The 21,758-nt window shown below is 42.5% G+C and overlaps 1 pseudogene; it reads right to left on the minus strand.

Annotated features, from left to right (window-relative positions):
- Positions 1 to 1,470: 1,470 nt before the first annotated feature.
- LOC104661289 lies at positions 1,471 to 2,699 on the minus strand (annotated as a pseudogene).
- Positions 2,700 to 21,758: the final 19,059 nt, after the last annotated feature.

Raw genomic sequence — 21,758 nt, forward strand, 5'->3', positions numbered from 1 at the left:
GCATCTGCAGAACTGTTTTGGTGTGTGGGGAAAAACCCATGCATCTGGTGTCGGAAATGTTGAGTGACTCTGTGGGAGTAGAGAGTAGAAAAAACACTTTGGTTATTTATGTATGCTTACACTTACTAATACAGATGCAAACATTCTAAATAAAGTATTAATAAAAATCAAGTTATATAATAAAATAACAACATACTGTTATAGAATAGAGTATTTTAATTATGCCCTAGTCTATATATTTCAGGTATACAGGCTGGTTCCCTATCAAGACATCTATTACCATTAGTAATGAATTATGATAATACTGTAAAGGAAAAACTATATGATCCTGTCAATATACACTGAAGAAATATTTTATAAAATTTAATAGCCATTCCTAATAAAAATTCTAAGCTAATAGGGTGTGATGACTTTTCTATTAAAAAACAAGTCTAAGTAACAATACAAGGAAACTACTTATCTAGGATAAGGACTGTTATCTCTAAACCCAATAGCAAACATTATTCTAAATAGCAAAACTCTGAAATCATTTCACTGAAATCAGAAATTAGAAAAGGCCGGGCGCGGTGGCTCAAGCCTGTAATCCCAGCACTTTGGGAGGCCGAGACGGGTGGATCACGAGGTCAGGAGATCGAGACCATCCTGGCTAACATGGTGAAACCCCGTCTCTACTAAAAATACAAAAAACTAGCCGGGCGAGGTGGCGGGCGCCTGTAGTCCCAGCTACTCGGGAGGCTGAGGCAGGAGAATGGCGTGAACCCGGGAGGCAGAGCTTGCAGTGAGCCGAGATTGCGCCACTGCACTCCAGTCTGGGCGACAGAGCGAGACTCCGCCTAAAAAAAAAAAAAAAAAAAAAAAAAAAAAAAAAAAAAAAAAAAAAAAAAAAAAAAAAAAAAAAAAAAAAAAAAAAAGAAAAGGATGTCCATGTGCTATTATTATGTTACATTGTCAAAGAAAGGTAAGAAAATAAAATAATTGCCATAAACTTTGAAAAAGAAGAAATAAAACTATTTATGTTTGTCTATGTGACTTCATTATTTGCCTAGAAAACTCAAGGAACTTTAGTAATAAACCATTTGAATTGTAGGTCTTTTTGGAAAAGTGGGCAGATGCAAGATAAATATACAAAAAGCACCAACTTCTCTCTATATTAGCAGTAAGTACTTTGAAAGGAAATTAGAAAACTTTTATTTTCTACAGTTTTATAAAAGCTTAAAATATTTAGGAGTGTAATTTTTAAAAATCGTTTGTCATTTTATAGCTCCCCACCGCAGCTGCCCCCACCCTTCTCTTCGATGATGACATTTGCAGGCTTCAGGGCCACCAGGGAACAAAGCTGAGGTCTGGCAGCCCCACTACGTTTGCCAGCCAGAGAGAACAAGTCACGATGACAAATTATCACAACAATTAGCGCCTGTACTTGGGGGATCTGCAAATTGAGAAGGCCCCAGCTCCTCATTGTACAGGGGTCTATTTGGCAGTGACCTTGCTCTGGAGATGACATTCCTTCAGCCTGAGGGAATTGATGTTGATGAACCCGTGGCATCAATTGGCTCATAATCACCCTGCACCTTCATGCTCACCAGCTCCTCGTTGTAGAGAGACAGTGGGGACTCCCAGCGGAGGATGTACACCTGGCCCTTGAGGACGGACACCTGCCCTGTCCCTTCCACTGGTTCCTGGGCCTTGGCGTTACAGTGGCAGACAAATTTCATACTCAAGGCTATGCCAGAAACCAGTATACATCAGCTCAGCAAATTTCAAGCCCAGGCTTTGTTTGATTTTGCGCACTTCTCCGTACATGGTGAAGGCCTTGATGTCTAAATGAGTATAGTAAAGGATGGTGCCTACTGGGGCCTCACCGATACCTCGGGACTTCATTCCATTGAAGCGGTTCTCCACGATGTCAATACGGCCCACGCCGTGCTCGCCCGCAACTTCGTTCAGGTACACGAAGAGCTCCAAGGAGGTCTGGTGGGTGGTGCCATCCTTGACGTTGGTCACCTTCACGGACACCCCTTTTTTGAACTCGATGTCGAGAATGTCAGGAGTGTTGAGGGCTTTGGCCAGGTCCTGGGTCTTCGTCTAGAGACCTGGAGGCGCTTGGTTCTTGGGGTTCTCCAGAATTCCAGCCTGGTAGCTGATGTGCATGAGGTTCTCGTCCATGCTCCACGGGCTCTGGGGAGTGACTGGGATGGGAATCCGATGTTGCTTTGCCTGTTTCATCAGGTGATTGCGGCTCTTGAACCAGTTGTGGAACTCGGGCATCCTCCAGGGAGCAATGACCTTTATCTTGGGGGGGGCGCCAGCGAGTAGCACGTGAGCTCAAACAAGGCCCTTTCCCGTGGCGCCGTGAGACACATACTCGGCCCCTCCCGCTGGGCGATTTCCACTTGTTTGCCGGCGCTGCCGGGCCTGGCGAGAGAGGTGCCCAGGAGGTAGCGGTTCTCATACAGTGCGCTGGACTGGATGGCCGGCCGGATGAACTCCTCCACAAACTCCCTGCTGGCATCCTCAGTGAACACCTTTTTGGTCCCAAGCTTCAGTGCCTAATTCCTGGCTTCCTGGAAGTCTTCCTTCTGGCCAGTGTTGGACAGGTATGCAATGACGTCATAGCCTTGTTCCTTTAGGAACTCGAGGATGCAGGAGGTGTCCAGGCCGCCATTGTAGGCCAGAACCGCGGAGCCTTTGCTGGACATAGTGTCTGGGATTGGAGGCGCGAGTTCCCGGCGTCTGGAATGTGTCTTCACGGTGCAGTGAACCACTCGGCCTCGGGGGGCCGTGGCAGGCTACAGAGCAGGGAGGAGTATAATTTCAAAATACCAAACCATCCACAGAAACCAAGAGAATAGTACCCATAACCCAGCTTCAACAATTGTCAATGTTCTGCCCTTCTTGTTCCATCCTGTCTCTCCACCTTACCTCCAGGAGTACTTAAAAGCAAATTTCAGAAATTAAATAGTTTCACCTTGACAGTAAAATTAGTAAGATATAAGACCTATTTAAAGTTATAAAAGCTTAGTTAAAGTTGTAAATATTATCTGAACAAATGTAAAGACATCTCGTGTTCTTTGATGACTTGGAATCATAAAATCTATTTAAAGATTTTTAAAAAATGTATTTATTTACTTACTTTCAGAGACAGGGTCTTGCTCTGTTTCCCAGGCTGTAGTGTAGTGTCAGGAGCATAGTTCTCACTGCAGCCTCATTCTCCTCGGCTCAAGGGATCCTCCTGCCTTAGTTTTCCAAGTAACAAGGAATACAGGTGCGCACCACTATACCCAGCTAATTGTTTTTAAAGACGAGGTCTTACTATGTTGCCCAGGATGGTCTCAAACTGCTGGCCTCAAGAGATCCTCGTGCCTTGGCCTCCTGAAGTGTTAGGTTTAGAGGCATGAGCCACTGTACCCAGGCCTGAATTTTTAAATATAAACCCAAAAGCACAGGCAACAAAAGTAATAATAGAGAAATGGGATTGTATCAAACTAAAAAGCTTCTGCACAGCCAAGGAAACAGTCTACAGAGTTAAGAGACAACCTACAGAATGGGAGAAAATATCTGCAAACCAAACATCTGATAAGGGATTAATATCTAAAATAACAAGTAACTGAAACAACTCAATAGTAAGAAAACAATGCAATTAAAAAATGGGCAAAGGATTTGAATAGACATTTGTCAAAAAAAGACAAGTGACCAAGTACAGTCATTTCTTGGGATCTGTGGGGGATTAGTTCCAGAACACCCTGCAGACACCCAAATCTGCTGATGCTCTCGTCTCTGATATAAAATGATACAGTGTTTGCATATAACCTACACACATCCTCCCATATACTTTTATTTTTTATATAAAGATGGGGTTTCACATGTTGGCCAGGCTGGTCTTGAACTCCTCATCCCAAGTGATCCTCCCGTCTTGGCCTCCCAAAATGCAGGAATTACAGGTGTGAGCCACCATGCCCAGCCCCCTCATTCAATCTAGAGATTTAAATCATCTCTAGATTACTTATAATACCTAATAAAATGTAAATGCTATATATGAATACTATCCAGCTTCAAGAAAGAAGGAAATCCTGCCATTTGTGACACCCTGGATGGACCCAGAGGATATTATATTATTTGAAATAAGCCAGATACAGAGAGACAAATACTGCATAATCTTGTTTGTATGTGGATTCTAAAGAAGTTGGACTCGTAGAAGCAGAGAGTGCAATAGTGGTGACCGGGCTGAGAATTGGGTGTTGGGGAGATGTTGGTCAAAGGATACAAAATTTCAGTTAGGAGGAGTAAGTTCAGGAGATCTATTGTACAGTATGGTGAATACACTTAATAACAATGCATTGTGTTCTTGAAAATTGCTAAAAGATTAGATTTTAAGTGTTCTTACCTCAAAAAAATGATAGGTATGTGAAGTAATACATACGTTAATAAGCTCAATTTAGTTACCCCACAGTGTATACATATTTCAAAATAACATATTGCACACAATAAATATGTATAATTTTTATCAATTAAAAATGTTAGAAAAAGATACATTGGGCCAAGCATGGTGGCTCATGCTAGTAATCCCAGCGTTTTGAGAGGCAGAGGCAAGAGGATCGCTTGAGGCCAGGAGTTCAAGACCAGCCTGGCAACATAGACCCAGTCTCTACAAAAAGTTAAAAAACTAGTTGGGTGTGATGGCACGTGCCTATAGTCCCAGCTTACTCAGGAGGTTGAAGTTGGAGGATCACTTGAACCCAGGAGGTCAAGGCTGCAGTGAGCCATGTTCATACCACTCCACTTTAGCCTGGGCAATAGAGTCAGACCCTGTCTCAAAAAACAAAAACGAAAGTAATTGGTTACCTCAGAGGGGTGGGATTGAAAGGTGTGGGGTATGGATGGGGCTGATAAGCTTTTTTTTTTTTTTAATATATCCTTGTATTGCTTCATTTTTTGCACAATCCTTAATACTTTTATAATACAAAAAAAATTTTAAAAATGTGTTTGCTCTATTTCCAATGTCTAGAACACTTTTGGCACATATTTGGCATTCAATAAATGTTGGTTGCGTAAATAAACAAGTGGATTTTGTTAACATTTGTTGAGTACCTGCAGTGTGGTAGGCATTGGACAGCAGGTACTGCCTTGTATTTATGTGGTCTATAAGCCATTTGAGTTAATTGGATTCTGGTATATCAGGGAGCAAACTACATGCCCTCAAACATAGCAAACAGAGACAAGGTTACAGCTACTCCTCTAGCCGAAGACAGAGCCTACGCCTGCTCTCGAGTGCATCGTAAGGATCCTACTGATGCTTATTTCATATCTTTGATATACAGGCACACACTGTCCACACTTCAGGCAATCATTTACACACTGAGGGAGGGTGCGATAAGGGCATGTGGAGTAGAAGTTTTCTGATCTGGACTTTACTGACTGCGCTAGAAAACTGATGATATCCTTTCCAGTGTTTCTAAGAACAAGTCTTCCATTTCTAAGCACGATTCTTCCATTTCTAAGCAGCATGTTGTCTGTTTACTTACGATTATTTTTTACTTGTTATCTGTAAATGTTGGGGTGATCAGACCCAACACCAGGTCGTGGGGGCGACGAAGTCCAGTGGAGTCAAAGAAATGAGAAAAAGACAGTTTGAGAGAGAAAGTGGGACCAGGGGCCCATTGCAAGTTTGGAGGCTGCCAAGGCCCAGAGCTCTGGGAGCCCATGCTATTTAATGGTGCTCAAACAAAGAAACAGGTGGTGAGGATGTGGGGGTTGAAAGGAAACAGTGTATCAAGTGAATGAAAAACATATCTCCGCTTGAGATAATGGGAGTGCTAGAAGCAAGGAGCCAGCAAGCCTAGCAGACATGCAGGCCCTGCCTCAGCTTCTCTCCCAACACTCAGCTTTTTCTCCCAACAGTAAGTAAGGTTCTTTTTTATTTACAAATAAATTATAATTTATTTTATTTTCAAAAATTTGCTCAGTTGATGGGGTTGAATTTCTGCAGTGATTGCTGAATTAATTATTAATTAATTATTATTATTATTTGAGACAGAGTCTCACTCTGTCACCCAGGCTGGAGTGCTGTGGTGTGATCTTGTTATGCCCGGAACGTTTGTTCCCCGAAGAAGTCCACCAGAGTCCAGAGTCAAAGCCAAGCGGCAAGGATCTTTAATGCAAGTTCGAACTTGGTCCCTCCGTTCTACAACATATAAGAGGGCCCTGAATGATGCATGTGGCCGCTTTTTATAGCCCGATGCATACAGGATATGTAAGGTTACAGAGGTACAAAGGAATTCTTTTGGTTGCAGCATTATAACTGGTAATTGGTTAATACAATTAACAGTTTTCCATTTGTTCCCGCGCTTTTAGTAAAACTACAAACGGTTGTGATCTTATCAGGGGCTCTCTAGGTGGTGTTTCTGAGATGTGTGGAGGGGGGGAATGTGTTGGGCTCAGGAGGTTGGGACAAAATAGAGGATTGTGTTTGTACTGGGCCCAGGACTAAGATATGTGGCAGACACCGGTAATTAGAGCAGGACAGAGACTTTCACAACGTTTGTCCTTATAATGTCCGGAGTCTATAGATAACCTAATTAACCTAATCGGTTGGGTCCGGGGTCGATCTTTAACTAGGCTGAGGGCGCCGCCCGGGCTGTCAGGGCGCCGCCCGGGCTGCTTGCCTGTGGACTTCATTTCTGCCTTTTAGTTTTTTCCATTTGATCTCTTTCATTCTCAGCTCACTGCAACCTCTGCCTCCCCAGTTCAAGCGATTCTCCTGTCTCAGCCCCCCGAGTAGCTGGGATTACAGACGTGTGTCACCATGCCCAGCTAATTTTTGTATTTTTAGTAGAGACGGGGGTTTCACCATGTTGGCCAGGCTGGTCTCGAACTTCTGACCTCAGGTGATCCACCCGCTGCGGCCTCCCAAAGTGCTGGGATTACAAGCGTGAGCCACCATGCCTGGCCCAGCTTCTTATCTGGTCTTTTTGTCTCCCTGCTGTCGCCACCTTCTACCCCCTTCAAATCCACACTCCGCAGCTTCTAGGGATTATTTTTTTGAAAACGCAAATCTAACCATGTATATCAGACACATCTTCCCTACCTGTGTAGATTCTCTCAGCTTTATCAATTTCACAGACCCTTGGATTATTGTTCTACGCAGGCCCCTGCAATTCCACTTCAGTCTGACCAACCATACTCTTGGCTTCTCCCCTACTTCTGGGTAAAGAAGCCAGGGTTAAATCCTTTGGGGCAACTTTGACAAGCAGGAGAAAGGAGGCCCTTCCATGGACTTGTCCAGGGCATGGTTTTCCCACATAGCCTGTCCAGGGACATCTTGTGTGGCCAAGCAGTGTACTTTTTTAGCTTTTGAGTAAAGCTAAACTTGACTTTGCCTCTTTATGGCTTGTCATAAAGGAGTAAGTAGTTGCATTTGTTTTAGATTCTTCCTTCACTTCACTGCTCTGAGGCTTTGCTTCCCAATAAAATTTTAACACCTTAATCCTACCTTTGAGCTCTGTTTTCTAGGGAACTTGAGCTAAGATATGAAATTATTTTCTGCTTGAAAAGCTTTCCTTGGCTCTTTATTGCTTCCAGAAGTGTTTGTGGGGATGGGGACAGCAGTTTGGACATTAGTAGGATGTCTTATCTAGTAGGTATGGGTGTGTCTGAGCATATTATTTTATTTAATTACTTTGCTTTTTTCCTTTATATTACAGTTAAGATATTGTATTATTAAAAATTAGGAGTGCAGATAGGTTATGTGTTCCATGATTTTCACTTTAGGATAGTAAAGGGCAAGCTACAAAATCTTTCAATAGGAAGGGGACATTGGTAGAGACAGGGTTTCACCATGTTGGCCAGGCTGGTCTTGAACTCCTGATCTCAGGTGATTCACCCGCCTTGGCCTCCCAAAGTGCTGGGATTACAGGCATGAGCCACCAAGCCCAGCCCTGTCTCTACTAAAAATACAAAAATTAGCTGGGTGTGGTGACAGGCACCTGTAATCCCAGCTACTTGGGAGGCTGAGGCAGGAGAATCACTTGAATCTGGGAGGCAGAGGTTGCAGTGAGCTGAGATTGCGCCACTGCACTCCAGCCTGGGTGACGAGAGCGAAACTCCATTTCAAAAAAAAAAAAAAAGGAGACATTGGGTGTGGTGTGATTGAGTGAGACTTCCGATTACAGGGTCTGGTCCAAATTGCTCAATTTGACATACCTTGTCTCCCTGATCTACTGTTGCCCCCTCTGCAGCCTTGTATCCTACTGCATTCTTCTTCTAGCCCTCAAGGTCCAAGACAGCAGCATCTGCCCTCCGGGTGGCAGGATGAATGAACAGATGAAGGGTGTCAGGGGCTCACACAGATTATCTCTTAAGAAGGTTCTTGGAAATGCCCGCATGGCTCTCTCCTTACATTTCTGTGGGCAGAAAACCCATGTGACTCCACATGGCCTCATGTGACTAAGCTTTATGGAATGCTGTGAAATATGCGCTTTATTTTGGGCAACTACATGTCCAATTAAAATTTTTATTATTATGGAAGGAGGACAAAATGAAAATTGGAGATGTTGAAAAGTCTCTGCCAATGTTCCTTTGCACAAGAAAAAAAAATTGAGTTCCTCTCCTTTTCTTTTTGACTTATTACTTATGTTGCAAATATGTTACAGATTTGGATGTTTCCATCTTTTAACTTTGTTTAAAGATTTCTCTCATTATACAAAGTTTAACAATTATGCAGCTCAGTGGTCCCCAACCTTTTTGGTACCAGGAACCAGTTTTGTGGAAGACAATTTTTCCATGGACTGGTGGTGGTGGTTGGTGGGGTATGGATGGTTTCAGGATAAAACTATTCCACCTCAGATCATCAGATATTAGATTCTCGTGAGGAGCACACAACCTAGATCCCGCGCACGCCCAGTTCACAACAGGGTTCACACTCTCATGAGAATCTAATGTGGCTGCTGATCTGACATCAGGCAGTAATGCTCCACTGCCTTACCTCTTGCTGTGAGACCCGGTTCCAATAGGCCACAGACCCACAACGCGGGGGTCGGGGACCCCTGATGTAGCTAAATTAGGCATTCTTTTTTTTTTCTTCATTGTTTCTGGATGTTTACATTTTGCTTAAATAGGGCTTTCCTGTTCATATGTTCTTACATTTTTTTTTTCTGGTAATTTTATACTTTTGTTTTTTGACTTTTGGTCTTTATCATTATCTGGCATTTTTTTTTTTTTTTTTGGATGGTATAGTGTGAGGTATCTTTATTTTTTCAATTTTTACCTAATTGCTACAACTTATTTATTTAATTTATTTATTAAACTAGGCTTCATTTCTCATTCATTTGAAATGCCACATTTATGGTAAGTTAAATTCCAATACATGTGAGTCTGTTATGGACTCCCTGTTCCAGTTTCATTGAGCAATTACTCATACCACAATTTTTATTACTATAATTTTCTAGGAATTATTTTTTTTTAATTTAGGTATGGGATCTCACTATGTTGCCCAGACTTGTCTTGAACTCCTCGGCTCAATCTTCCTGCCTTAGCCTCTGAGTAGCTGGGAGTGAGCCAACACGCCTGCCTTGTAGAAATTCTTTATTCTTCCTTCTTTTCCTTCTCCTCATCCTCCCTACTTCTTTGTCTTTCCTACTTCCATTTAACCTAGCCAAGCTAATACAGTACCCCCATGAAGATGAGGCAAGCAGGTGCACACTTCGTTCTCTATCTTCTCAACAATAGCTTCTTACTCATCACCTTTCCTACTCATCACCTTTCCATTTCTTTGGTGCCCAGTATCATGCCTTCTAGGTCTTGCATTGTGCGGAAATTCTGGAATTAATAGGATTGCTACTTGTAGTTCAGACTTTTTTTTTTTTTTTTTTTTTAACACTTCTTCTTTTTGGACCTGCATTGTGCAAAATCTTCTGTTTTTCTCTATTGCTGGATTTAAAAATTCTCTTTAGGTTCTCTGAAGATGTAAAAACATCACTGACACCAGGATATATGGATTCACCTTTTTATTTCCTCCTTTATTCATCTTCTTTGACTGCCTGATTGATTTCTTCAGGAAGGATGAAGCTCTTCTCTGACGTAGTGAGTGGGTGAATCTCAGAATCATGTGGCACATGAATGAGGTACATGGTGCTCAGTAGTCCCATATGGTCTTGGGAACAATTTGCTGCCCCAAATTCTGTGTGAATTTGTCCTGGATGCAGATAATGAGGAAGTTCATGTGACTTATAATGATGAGAAATAGGAGCATCCTTCCCTATGCTCCACCTCCCAGGGGCTCTTTGGACTATTCTACTGTGACCTACCTTGACTTTCTCTATGGTCATGGCCTATCTGAACGGTGTTCTTTTTCTTAAACATTTTATTAGCTCGACCAGGCACGGTGGCCCACACCTGTAATCCCAGCATTTTGGGAGGCTGAGGCAGGCGGATCACGAGGTCAGGAGTTCAAGACCAGTCTGGCCAACATAGTGAAACACCGCTTCTACTAAAAATACAAAAATTAGCTGGGCATGGTGGAAGGTGCCTGTAGTTCCAGCTACTTGGGAGGCTGAGGCAGGAGAATCGCTTGAACCCGGGAGTCGGAGGTTGCAGTGAGCCGAGATTGCACCACTGCACTCCAGCCTGGGCAACAGAGCAAGACTGTGTCTCAAAACAAACACACACACAAACAAAAAATATTTTATTAGCTCAAATAGTTATTCTTCCAGATGAATGTTCTATGCAACTTGTCAGATTCTATTTTTAAAAATTAGGATTTTCCTTTGATTATTTTTAATTTATCAGTTAATGGGAGGGGTATTGCCCATATTAACCATGTTGGATTATCAGAACAGATTTTGATGCCAAGAACTGGGACTCTAGTGGGTTTTGTGTATATGTGTGTGTGTGTGTGTGTCTAGAATGGTGGTGGTGGGAGGTAAGCATGGAGGGCTTTCCTTTGTAGTGTCATTTTCATAGCAATTTTAGAGGGAAAAATAAATTTGCTGGCTCACTCTGCCATCTTGGATTAGAGGCTCTGATAATTTTTATGAGATAAAACAATCTATATTTTATTTTATTTATTTATTTATTTATTTATTTATTTATTTATTTATTTTTTGAGACGGAGTCTCGCTCTGTCGCCCAGGCTGGAGTGCAGTGGCTGGATCTCAGCTCACTGCAAGCTCCACCTCCCGGGTTCCCGCCATTCTCCTGCTTCAGCCTCCGGAGTAGCTGGGACTACAGGCGCCCGCCACCTTGCCCGGCTAGATTTTTTTTGTATTCTTTAGTAGAGATGGGGTTTCACCGTGTTAGCCAGGATGGTCTCGATCTCCTGACCTCGTGATCCGCCCGTCTCGGCCTCCCAAAGTGCTAGGATTACAGGCTTGAGCCACCGCGCCCGGCCAACAATCTATATTTTAAAAGGACTCAAGGCCAAATAAGCCAATACAGTCTAGTTTACATTAAAATGTTAATACATTATAAAGTCACTGAAGAATATACATGGAAAAGTTGCCATAATAACAGTTATTTTCACGAAGTGGATTTAGATACTAGATTCTTGAGTGATGGCATGCCTTATTATTTGCTTTAAGGCATCTTTAGTATTCGCTTTCTTGTCTCCTTGGGGAATAGAAAATGGGAAAGGGACTTGTACCTGATGCAGTTCTGTGGTTGAAAGCCACAGAAGTCAATTTTGGCTTATTTAAGTTGAAAATGTATTGGTAGGATGAAGGGATGGTTCATAGAGTTAAAGGAGATGTGGAAGAGAGGGAATTCAGAGGGGGGCTATGGAGGGATCAGAAATTTGGAGCAACTCTGAGGACCTGGGGACCAGTGATCATGGGACAGCTTCTGATATGGTTAGGCTTTGTGTCCCCACCCAGATCTCATCTTGAATTATAATCCCCCAATCCCCACGTGTCAAGGGAGAGAGCAGGTGGAGGTAATTGAATCATAGGGGCAGTTTCCCCCATGCTGTTCTCATGATAGTGATTCTCATGAGATCTGATGGTTTTATAAGGGACCCTTCCCACTTCACTTAGCACTTCTCCTTCCTGCTGGTTTGTGAAGAAGGTGCCTTGCTTTCCCTTTGCCTTCCACTGCACCATGATTGTAAGTTTCCTGAGGCCTCCACAGCCATGCTGAACTATGAATCAATTAAACTTCTTTCCTTTTTAAATTATCCAATCTTGGGCAGTTCTTTACAGCAGGGTGAAAATGGACTAATACAGCCTCTTTAGGGCAAACATAAGGATGAGTGAGTTCTTATTATTTTCAATTTTGTTTCCCTACATTCAGAGTTCAAATTTCAGGGAGGTTCTTATCTGCCTGGTTTGAAAAAAAATTCTGTGTGTGTACACACATACACCCCCACCCCCACACCCACACACACACACTTTTCTTTTTTCTTGTAGAGAAGATTCTTGCAGAGAAATTGTTCTAGTGGCTCACAGCTCTTTCAGACTATAAATAGTAAACCACACATAATAGACTGGCGATGATCATACAAAAAATGCCAGTTTCAAATGGAGAAACACATTATGTTGGAACAGCTTCATTTCATTTCTGTGTGTGATTTTCTTAAAACTTGTCTTTCTCTTGGACTTCTTGTATCTTTCATGTATCTATGTGTTCCTGCTGTCTTACCTTCTTTTTCTTCATTTCTGATTTTCATCAGTAAATTTCAGTCATGAAGATGCTGTGCTTTATGATGTTCTTTTCCAGAGACTGCCACTGTGGCTCCTTCCCTAGCCCTTCTCTGTCCTAGGCAGTGTCCAAAATGCTACATGTTTCTAGGTCTCACTTTTCCCCCTTCCTTCTGTCTTCCTTTTGTGTCTTACTTTTAAGACCAGTTAAATATTGAAACGTGTATAACTGGTTAACAGTATAACTGGTTAACAGTAAGTTAATGTTACCTTTGACAGATTGCATTTTTGTTCCCAATTCTTCAACCCTCCTATGTCCGTGCCTTTTGCCATGGGACTTTTTGGTTCCTCTCAGTAGAGAGAGACTATATTTCCCTGTCCTACTGATGTTGGGATTGGCCATGTGATTTGCTTTGGCTAATGGGATGTCAGTGAACATGATGTTGACAAAGGCTTAAAATATGCTTGTGGGTTTTGGCTTGCCCTCTTATGCTTCTGCATTGCCATGAACATTTCTTGGTTTTCTGCTGTTCCCAATAGAAAGTGTGAAATATGGAGCAGAGCTGCCCCAACTGACTCGCACACCCACAGCCTGAGGCTGATCTGTCCCAGCAGACCTGCAGACTTAAGAACAAAAGAATACATGCTTCTTGTTGCATGACCTTCGGTTTCGGAAAAATCTGTTAAGCAGAGCTTTTGTGGCACTGTTTAATGAATACATTACTTTTACCAGTGAATGCATTTTCATTTAAACTGGGGTATTCTGGAGTTCATATTTGTATTCATGTGAATATTTTATAGATTCATTCATGGTAGCAAGAAAATGCTGGGCAGAAGGTGTCTTGTGGGATCTCCTCAGTATGCACCAGGAGGCAAAAACCTACTAAATACATGTTGGATGCCCACATTAGATGATCAGTGTTTTCATTAGAGAATGGAGTAGTTCCTGAGAAGCCTTCGTAACACAGAATCCTTTCCCAGCAAAGTACAGTTTCACCATAGTTCTGGTATACAGGTTAGAATGTGGCTCTGGTTACTACGAACTTGCCAGGGCTTTGATGGGCTCTTGAAAGTGCTTAATATGGTACCCAGCAGATTTCCAGGTAGAGGTCCTCCAAGGCGGAAACCAGCAACACTTCCCTGGAACTTGCTCTGTCTATGAGATCAACTTTGAGTTTATCCTCTAGTTTTTTCTTTTCTTTTTTTTTCTGGTCTATAAAAATCAGTGTTTTAATTTTGAGAGCCTTCTTATTTGTGGCTGCAGGAAGTATATAGAGGAGTGCTCATATGTCATCCGTGTCTTCCAGGAGCTCATGCTCTGAGAAGACACTGTGAACTGTGTTTTAAAATCTTTTAATTTATCGATTTATGGAGACAGGGTCCCACTGTATTGTCCAGGCTGACCTTGAACTTCTGGGTTCAAGTGATCCTCTTACCTCAGCCTCCCAGGTGCCTGGGACTAGAAACACATACCGCCACACCCAGCTTCTTCTTCTTCCTTTTTTTTTTTTTTTTTTTTTTGAGATGGAGTCTCGCTGTGTTGCCCAGGCTGGAGTGCAGTGGTGCGATCTCGGCTCACTGCAAGCTCTGCCTCCCAGGTTCACGCCATTCTCCTGCCTCAGCCTCCTGAGTAGCTGGGACTGCAGGCGCCTACCACCATGCCTGGCTAATTTTTTTGTATTTTTAGTAGAGATGGGGTTTCACCATGTTAGCCAGGATGGTCTCGATCTCCTGACCTCGTGATCCGCCTGCCTCGGCCTCCCAAAGTGCTGGAATTACAGGCATGAACCACTGCGCCCGGCCTCTTCTTGTTTTTTTAGCTTACATAAAATAGTTTCTTCTTATAAAATAGCCAAACAATACATAAATAAATGGCATAGTATGTAAAAGTTCTCAGTAATCATACATCTCAGCGATAACTACTCCTAATTTCTTCAGATTTTTTTCTATGCATTACAAATGTATGCTTTTTAAAAAAAATTAACAAATGGAATTACACTATAATGTCATTTGCAGCTGACTCTTTTCCTACATGACAATATATTGTAGCCTTCTTTCCTCGTTAGTCAGTACTCTATTGGAAAGGCCATACTCTTTTAGGTATAATTTTGTTCTGCTTTCTAGGATTATATCATAAGCCAACATAATTTTCTTATTTTATTTTTTTGAGACAAGATCTCACTCTGTCACCCAGGCTGGAGTGCAGAGTAGCTGGGACTACAGGCACATGTCACCATGCCTGGCTAATTTTTGTATTTTTTTGTAGAGATGGGGTTTCACCATGTTGCCCAGGTTGGTCTCGAACTCCTGAGCTCAAGCAATCTGCTGGCCTTGGCCTCCCAAAGTGCTAGGATTACAGGTGAGAGCCACTGCACCCAGTCAATATACTTGTTTATTTGCAACTACTGAAACAACAAAAACTTGGAAGAAAAATTTTTAAAAAGGATTAAATAACCAAAATTAATGCTAGAAAGTCCAGCTAATAAAAACTCATACTCTTTACTCAGGAATGGATTTAGTCTGAGGCAATTTGTTTTAAAATTTAAATTTATTTTATTATTATTTTTAAAGACGAGGTCTCATTCTGTCTCCCAGGCTGGAGTGCACTGGTGAGATTATAGCTTACTGCAGCCTCGACTTCCTGGGCTCAAGTGATCCTCCTGCCTCAGCCTCCCGAGTAGCTGAGACCACAAGAGCATGCTGCCATGCCTGGCTGATTTTTGTGTTTTTGGTAGAGATAGAATTTTGCCATGTTGCCCAGGCTGGTCTTGAACTCCTGGGCTCAAGTGATCCACCTGCCTCAGCCTTCCAAAGTGCTGGGATTACAGGTGTGAGCCACCGTGACTGGCCCCGCTGTTCTTTTTTTTTTTTTTTTTTTTTTTTTAACTTTAGATGCAATTTGTACACCTTAACATAAACCCTTAGTAGAAGCAAGATATTAGAGGGAAAGGAACTGTTAGAAGTCTGCCTGTGGAAGCAGGAAAAAGTGACAGATGCCATCTGACTCCGAGGAAGGATTCAGAAAAAACATTTCAAAAGAGTTTTTTTTTTTAAAAAAGACAGTAACCCAGGACCTTTTAGTATAGAGGCAGAGGATCAGCAAATCCTTAAGAGTTCCTGAAAGTAGTCCCAATGAGAGGGCTGGTGTTCATGACAGTCACCAGCCCTAGGAGAAGACTTACTATTGCCCACTGTGTTGAAACAGGGAAATTGTTATGCATATTAGGAAAAGTTTCATCAAAATATGTAAAATCAAATGTGTAAAGGGCAAGCTCCATTTACATGAAAAAGGTAATTGGGCAGTTCCTTCTTCACCTGTTGAGTAGACCCGGTTGACCATTCTTTCCTTGAGGGGTGTGGAAGCAGCGTGGGTCCACTTCCCAGGCTCCCCACTTGCAGATAGTTTGGCCTTGAGACTGAGTGCATTCAGGGGAATGTGAGCAGAAGGGAAGGCATCTCATTCCGATTTGGTCCGTGAACAACATCCTTCTTCCTCTTTCCCCATCTGTTGGTGGGATGTCAAAGTTCAGGGCATCCTGAAAAGCTGGTATTGAAGACGGCAGGGCTCCATCAGCCTGGTTCCTGACCTTCCTCTCTATCCAAGGCTGATTAGACTTTTTAAAAAAAAATTTTAATGTGCACAAAGAGGCAATGATTAGACTTTTAGGTAAGCAAGAAAGTAATTTTCATTGTTCTAATATTGAGAAAATGGGGTTCATCTTTATAGCTGCAAGCTTAATCTTCAGTTACAGTATAACACAGAGGCACATACTCCTACCCCAGGCAACCTGCAATCTATGAAGATAGTACAGCTCCACTCGTTTATATTCTTTTGTGTGAAGTCTCATTACCATGAAAACATGACAACAAATGGACCTGGTGAGCTTTTCAGCATAGTGTCCTCCCATTTTCCAGTGGTTGATCACTAGGATCCTGCAGAAAGCCCAGCTCTCTACGTTTGGCATTACATCGTCGCTGCCTTTGGCCTTGAATGGGGTGTCAGTGGGCCTGGAGAACTTCAGTTGTACAACCCTTGCACTTCCCTGGAAACTGTTTGGTTCAAATCTTTATGTCTTGTAGCACAGTTTTGTAGTTTTCTTTCAATCTATACCCTCCACATTTCTTGTTAATGGTTATTCTTTATATATAAACAGATCATGTTGCTATTAAAGTGGTGGGATGTATATTTTTCATAATATTCATCATATTTGATTTATTATTCATATATAGCAAAGTTAGCGATTTGGGTAATTTGTTGTATAACCAGCTCCTTAGCAAATGTTTTGATTAGTTCTGATAGTTTGGCAGGTGATTTACTGAAGTTTGTATGTGGATTGTCATTCAATAATTCTTACCCCTTTCTGATAGTTTTACTTATTTCTTTTTATTGCCTTCTCCCCACCCCTATTTGTTAAAATACTCAAAGCAATGTTAAATAATAGCTGTAATATTGGGTTATTCCTGTCTTGATTATAAAACTTATTCTATGTTTGTAACAGGCTTGATTTCTTATTTTTTGTTTTTTTTCTATTCAGGGATATGTGAATTTTATTAAACAAAGGAAATTGTTCCCTAGTTTAAAGCTCTGGAATGGATTACAGAGCATGGAAATTACCTGTACCCTGGAGGTGTGTTATTTTCAAATTATGTCAACTGGGGTGTGTAAGAAAATCACATAAATTCTTTAAGAAGAAAGAAAATCGGAGAAACAAAATACAATTTTCCCCTTTAAAAATAGAAGCCAACTTATCAGCAAAGTACTTGTTAGCTACATTTTGAAGGTTCAAAAAAAGTGTCTAAGACAAATGCATTTGCTTTGATTGAACTAACTGTTCTCCAGCATCTGACACCCAAGGAGAAGATAAGAATTTTTCTAGCACTAAAAATCCTGTTGGTTCCTACCTTGTAGCACACAATAGATCTTTTGTTTAGTTTACTGTCTCTAACATTTGTGAAATAGTGTTTAGACACATTATATTATTATTATTATTTTTAAGACAGAGTCTTACTCTGTCCCCTAGGCTGGAGTGCAGTGGTGCAATCACGGTTCATTGCATCCTTGAGCTCCCAGGCTTACATGATTGTCCCACCGCAGCCTGCTGAGCAGCTGGGACCACAGGCGCACACCATCATGCCTGGCTAAATCTTGTATTTTTTTTTTTTTTTGTAGAGACAGCATTTTGCCATGTTGCCGAGGCTGGCATTATGCTATTTTAATAGTAGTTTTTATGAAGAGGAATAATGAATAGCTTGTGTGTTCAGTGAGGTAAATGATTCACAGAAAACTTCTGAGACCATCCTTAAAGGTGAACTGTAATCAACATTTATATAAAAACATACAGCTGATCTCTTCTATAATAATAGATTAAAAATGAAATAATTTTTGACAGTTTTGCCCCCTGAAACCTAAACACAATTCAATAAGTAATATGGTGAGATAACTATATGGCCACGGATAACCCCAGATTATAATGTAAACCAAACTCATCCAGTCAGTGTACAAAATGGATAGAATGTAAACGTATTTGGTGCATACTGTATGCAGAAATGGGCACACACTTGTAGGCTATGTGCATCACCCATTGTCCTCAGCCCCTTGATCTGCCCTCCCCTCTTCTTCACCTCCTCTCCCACTTTGAGAAACCCATTCATGGGGGCCCATTCAGCCTAACTTCCTTCTCCTTTTCCTCCATTAGCTCCCCCAGCTGTAAGCTTGGTGGCAATTGAGGCTGCTCACAGGTGAGTGTGCCAGGTGTGCAGCTGGCTAAGTGGGATTTTCTCTTCCTGCAGGGAAATAGAGCATACCTAGGAATGACCCACCAGCCCTCCCGCCCCTCCCCAGCCTGTTCTCCATCCCTTCCTCCCAGGAGGGATCTGGGGGGGTCAGCTTCCATCTTCTCAGGGTCATCTTCCCTGGACCTGAAATGCTACCTGACATTTGACTCAAAGTTGACAGACTGGGTGGGCTCAGGGCTGTGTGAGGCCAGGAGGGAGGGGGCACAGGAGCGAGAGCGATCTGGTGTCTGGACCTGAGCTGCCAGGAAGTTGTCCTGTGTAGGCTCCATCGAAGCTGTGCTGGTCCATGTCGTGGGGGACTGCGGAAGACAGTGGTGTGAGCAGCAGGTCCCACTGATGCAGCACTGCAGGCTGCCCTCTGATGGGAAGGAGGAGGGCTGCTATGGGCTGCTATGGGCTGAATGTGTCCCCGCAACATTTTGGTGTTGAAGCCCTAACCTCCAATGTGTTGGTATTTGGAGGTGGGGCCTTTGGGAGGTGATTAGGTTTAGATTAGGTCATGAGGGTGGGATCTTCATGATGCAATTAATGTCCTTATAAAAAGAGGAAGACAGGCCAGGTGTGGTGGTTCACACCTGTAATCCCAGCACTTTGGGAGGCTGAGGAGGGCAGATCTCCTGAGGTCAGGAGTTTGAGAGCTGCCTGGCCAACATGGTGAAATCTTGTCTCTATTAAAATACAAAAATTAGCTGGGTGTGGTGGCGGGCGCCTGTAATCCCAGCTACTCAGGAGTCTGAGGCGGGAAGAAGTGCTTGAACCCGTGAGGCAGAGGTTACAGTGAGCCGAGATGGCGCCACTGCACTCCAGCGTGGGTGACAGAGCAAGACTCTGTTTCATAAATAAATAAATAAATAAGTAAATAAATAAATAAATAAAAAGAGGAAGACAGAGTTCTGTTTCTTTCCAAACCGAGGAAAGGCCAGGTGAGCACACACTGAGAAGGCGGCTATCTGCAAGCTGGGAAGAGAGCTCTCACCAACAATGGAGTCTGCTGGTACCTTGATCATAGGCTTCCCAGCCCCCAGGACTATGAGAAATAAATGTATTGTTTGAGCCACCCAGTTTATGGCATTTTGTGATGCCAGCCCAAGCTGTCTAAGGAAAGGGCCATTCCACACAGTAGAACACGTGGAGTGCCTCTATTGGCTCTATCTTTTCAGACAATAGGCACCTTCTAAAGTATAGATCCTCTGTCCCTACCCCCTTAATCATTGTAAATTTTCCACAAATTCACTATTATTGTATCTTAATGGAGTTACTCTAAAACATGTTCACCTAGCCCTAGATTATTCAGAATGTAATCTGTGTGTCTGTCTATTTCTTTTATGCTGTGTATCTTCTCTTGCGACTTTTGGCTGGGTGCAGTGGCTCATGCCTGCAATCCCGGCACTTTGGGAGGCCGAGGTGGGTGGATCATTTGAGCTCAGGGATTTGAGACCAGCCTGGGCAACATGGTGAAACCCCGTATCTACAAAAAATACAAAATTAGCCAGGTGTGGTGGCACATAACTCTAGTCCCAGCTATTTGGGAGACTGAGGTGGGAGAATGACTTGAGACCAGGAGGTCAAGGCTGCAGTGAGCCATGATTGTGCCACTGCACTACAGACGGCCCTGGGTGACAGAGCGAGACCCTGTCTCAGAAAAAAAAAAGAGTGACTTTTTAAATAGCAATATCTATAATAATTTGAACATACGGTTACATTTACAGGATTGTAGTGCTCACTGTGGTCTTTTTATTCCATAACATCCAATGCTCTGGTTTCCATCTGTGGCTGGAGCGAGGCCTGTCTGAGGAGTTTCCCTGGAAGGTTGTGTGGTGGTGAACCTCGAGGCCTTGCACGTCTGAGCATGCACAGGTTGCTTTTCACGGGAAACACAACTTAACCGGTGGGGAACTGTTGGATTATATCTTTCCCTCTTAAAATTCTAGCTTCTGTGTTGTGGGCAAAGGTTAGCCTGACTTTCCTTCTTTGTAGGTAATTTTGTTTTTGCTGCTTTGATTCTTCCAGGAATAATTTCTTACCTTAGAGTGCATTATTTGCATCTTGGTATGTCTGGAAGCTGGTCTTTTGCCATTTAATTCCACCTGGCTCCTAATGACGCTTTTTCATCTAAGGATGTAATTCTTTCTTTTTTAGTTCAGGCAGGTTTTTTTCTCTTTCTTTGTATGATTGTTCTTTCTTTTCTATTTGTTTTGGTCTTTTCTTTAGGCACACACATTATTCACATGTTAGATCGCCAGTCTCTGTTTTCGGTATCTATTTTCTTTCTCATAATTTTCTCTGTTCTCTTTCTTTAGCTTTCTGGGAAAGCATCTCAAATTTGTCCAAACATTATTGATTTAATTTTTTGCCGTGTTGGTTCTACTCTGCATTTCTTCCAGTTTTCTCTAAGCTGCTGTCATCACATATCTGGTATCACAACATTCTTCCTGCTCTCATTTTAGGCTGTCTGGATCTTAGCCAGACGCTTTTCCGACTCAGGCGGCTGCCTGAACACCTTGTCCCAGACATGTCCATCTGGGCCTGCCCTGCTCACAGCCCTTAAGAGGACCCTGGAGGGGCAAGCCCAGCACACCAGAGGCATCTCTCTCCGGCACTGGCTTTGGCTGATTGGACCAGGGATGTACATTTGAACTCAAGAGGCTTCATCTTTCACAAATTTGAAAAAAGTGACAGAGAGGAAAGTAGGCAAGTTGTTTAGGTACTATTATTTTATTGAATTCTCTTTAAAAAAAAAAAAACTTAGTGAATGTGCAAAACAGATGTATAGTGAAACACTCACGTATGCATGAAACATCACACTTAAAACTCTCTGTTCCTTGCCTGAATTTTGACTCTGGACCCCATCTTGTTAGATTGGTGGGAATTCACTTAATTTTTTTAGTGGACTTTCTCATTCTAGGTTGGTAAAAAGGAGGTCTCACACAGCTTTAGGACATTGGAGTGGAAGCCCCAGGCATTGGTTCTCAGTCTGTTCTGATTACTACTGAGCCGTCTTGCACTGCACCTTCCGGTCCTAGGTCTGCTGTGTCTGTGCCAGGCATGGCGTATGCAGCATTTTGGCTTAACTGGGAACCTCTCAGCGATTCCTCCTGGACCAGTGAGAGGGCTGTGGTTTTATCTACTTGCAGGCTTCTGGGAATCTTGTCTTGGTTTTAGGGAATATACTCACTGTTCCTTCTTATTCCCTCAGAGAATCTTTTCTCTCTCAGGACATTTGGCAAATCTCCAACTGCTTTAGATTTTGGAGCCAACAATCAGGAAGGGAAGCATTGCAGCAACTTCTACTTTCTGCTCTGCCATAAACCTCCACAAGGAAGGAAGCACAGAGCC

This window comes from Rhinopithecus roxellana, chromosome 16 (assembly GCF_007565055.1).
Source record: "Rhinopithecus roxellana isolate Shanxi Qingling chromosome 16, ASM756505v1, whole genome shotgun sequence".
Classification (NCBI taxonomy): domain Eukaryota; kingdom Metazoa; phylum Chordata; class Mammalia; order Primates; family Cercopithecidae; genus Rhinopithecus; species Rhinopithecus roxellana.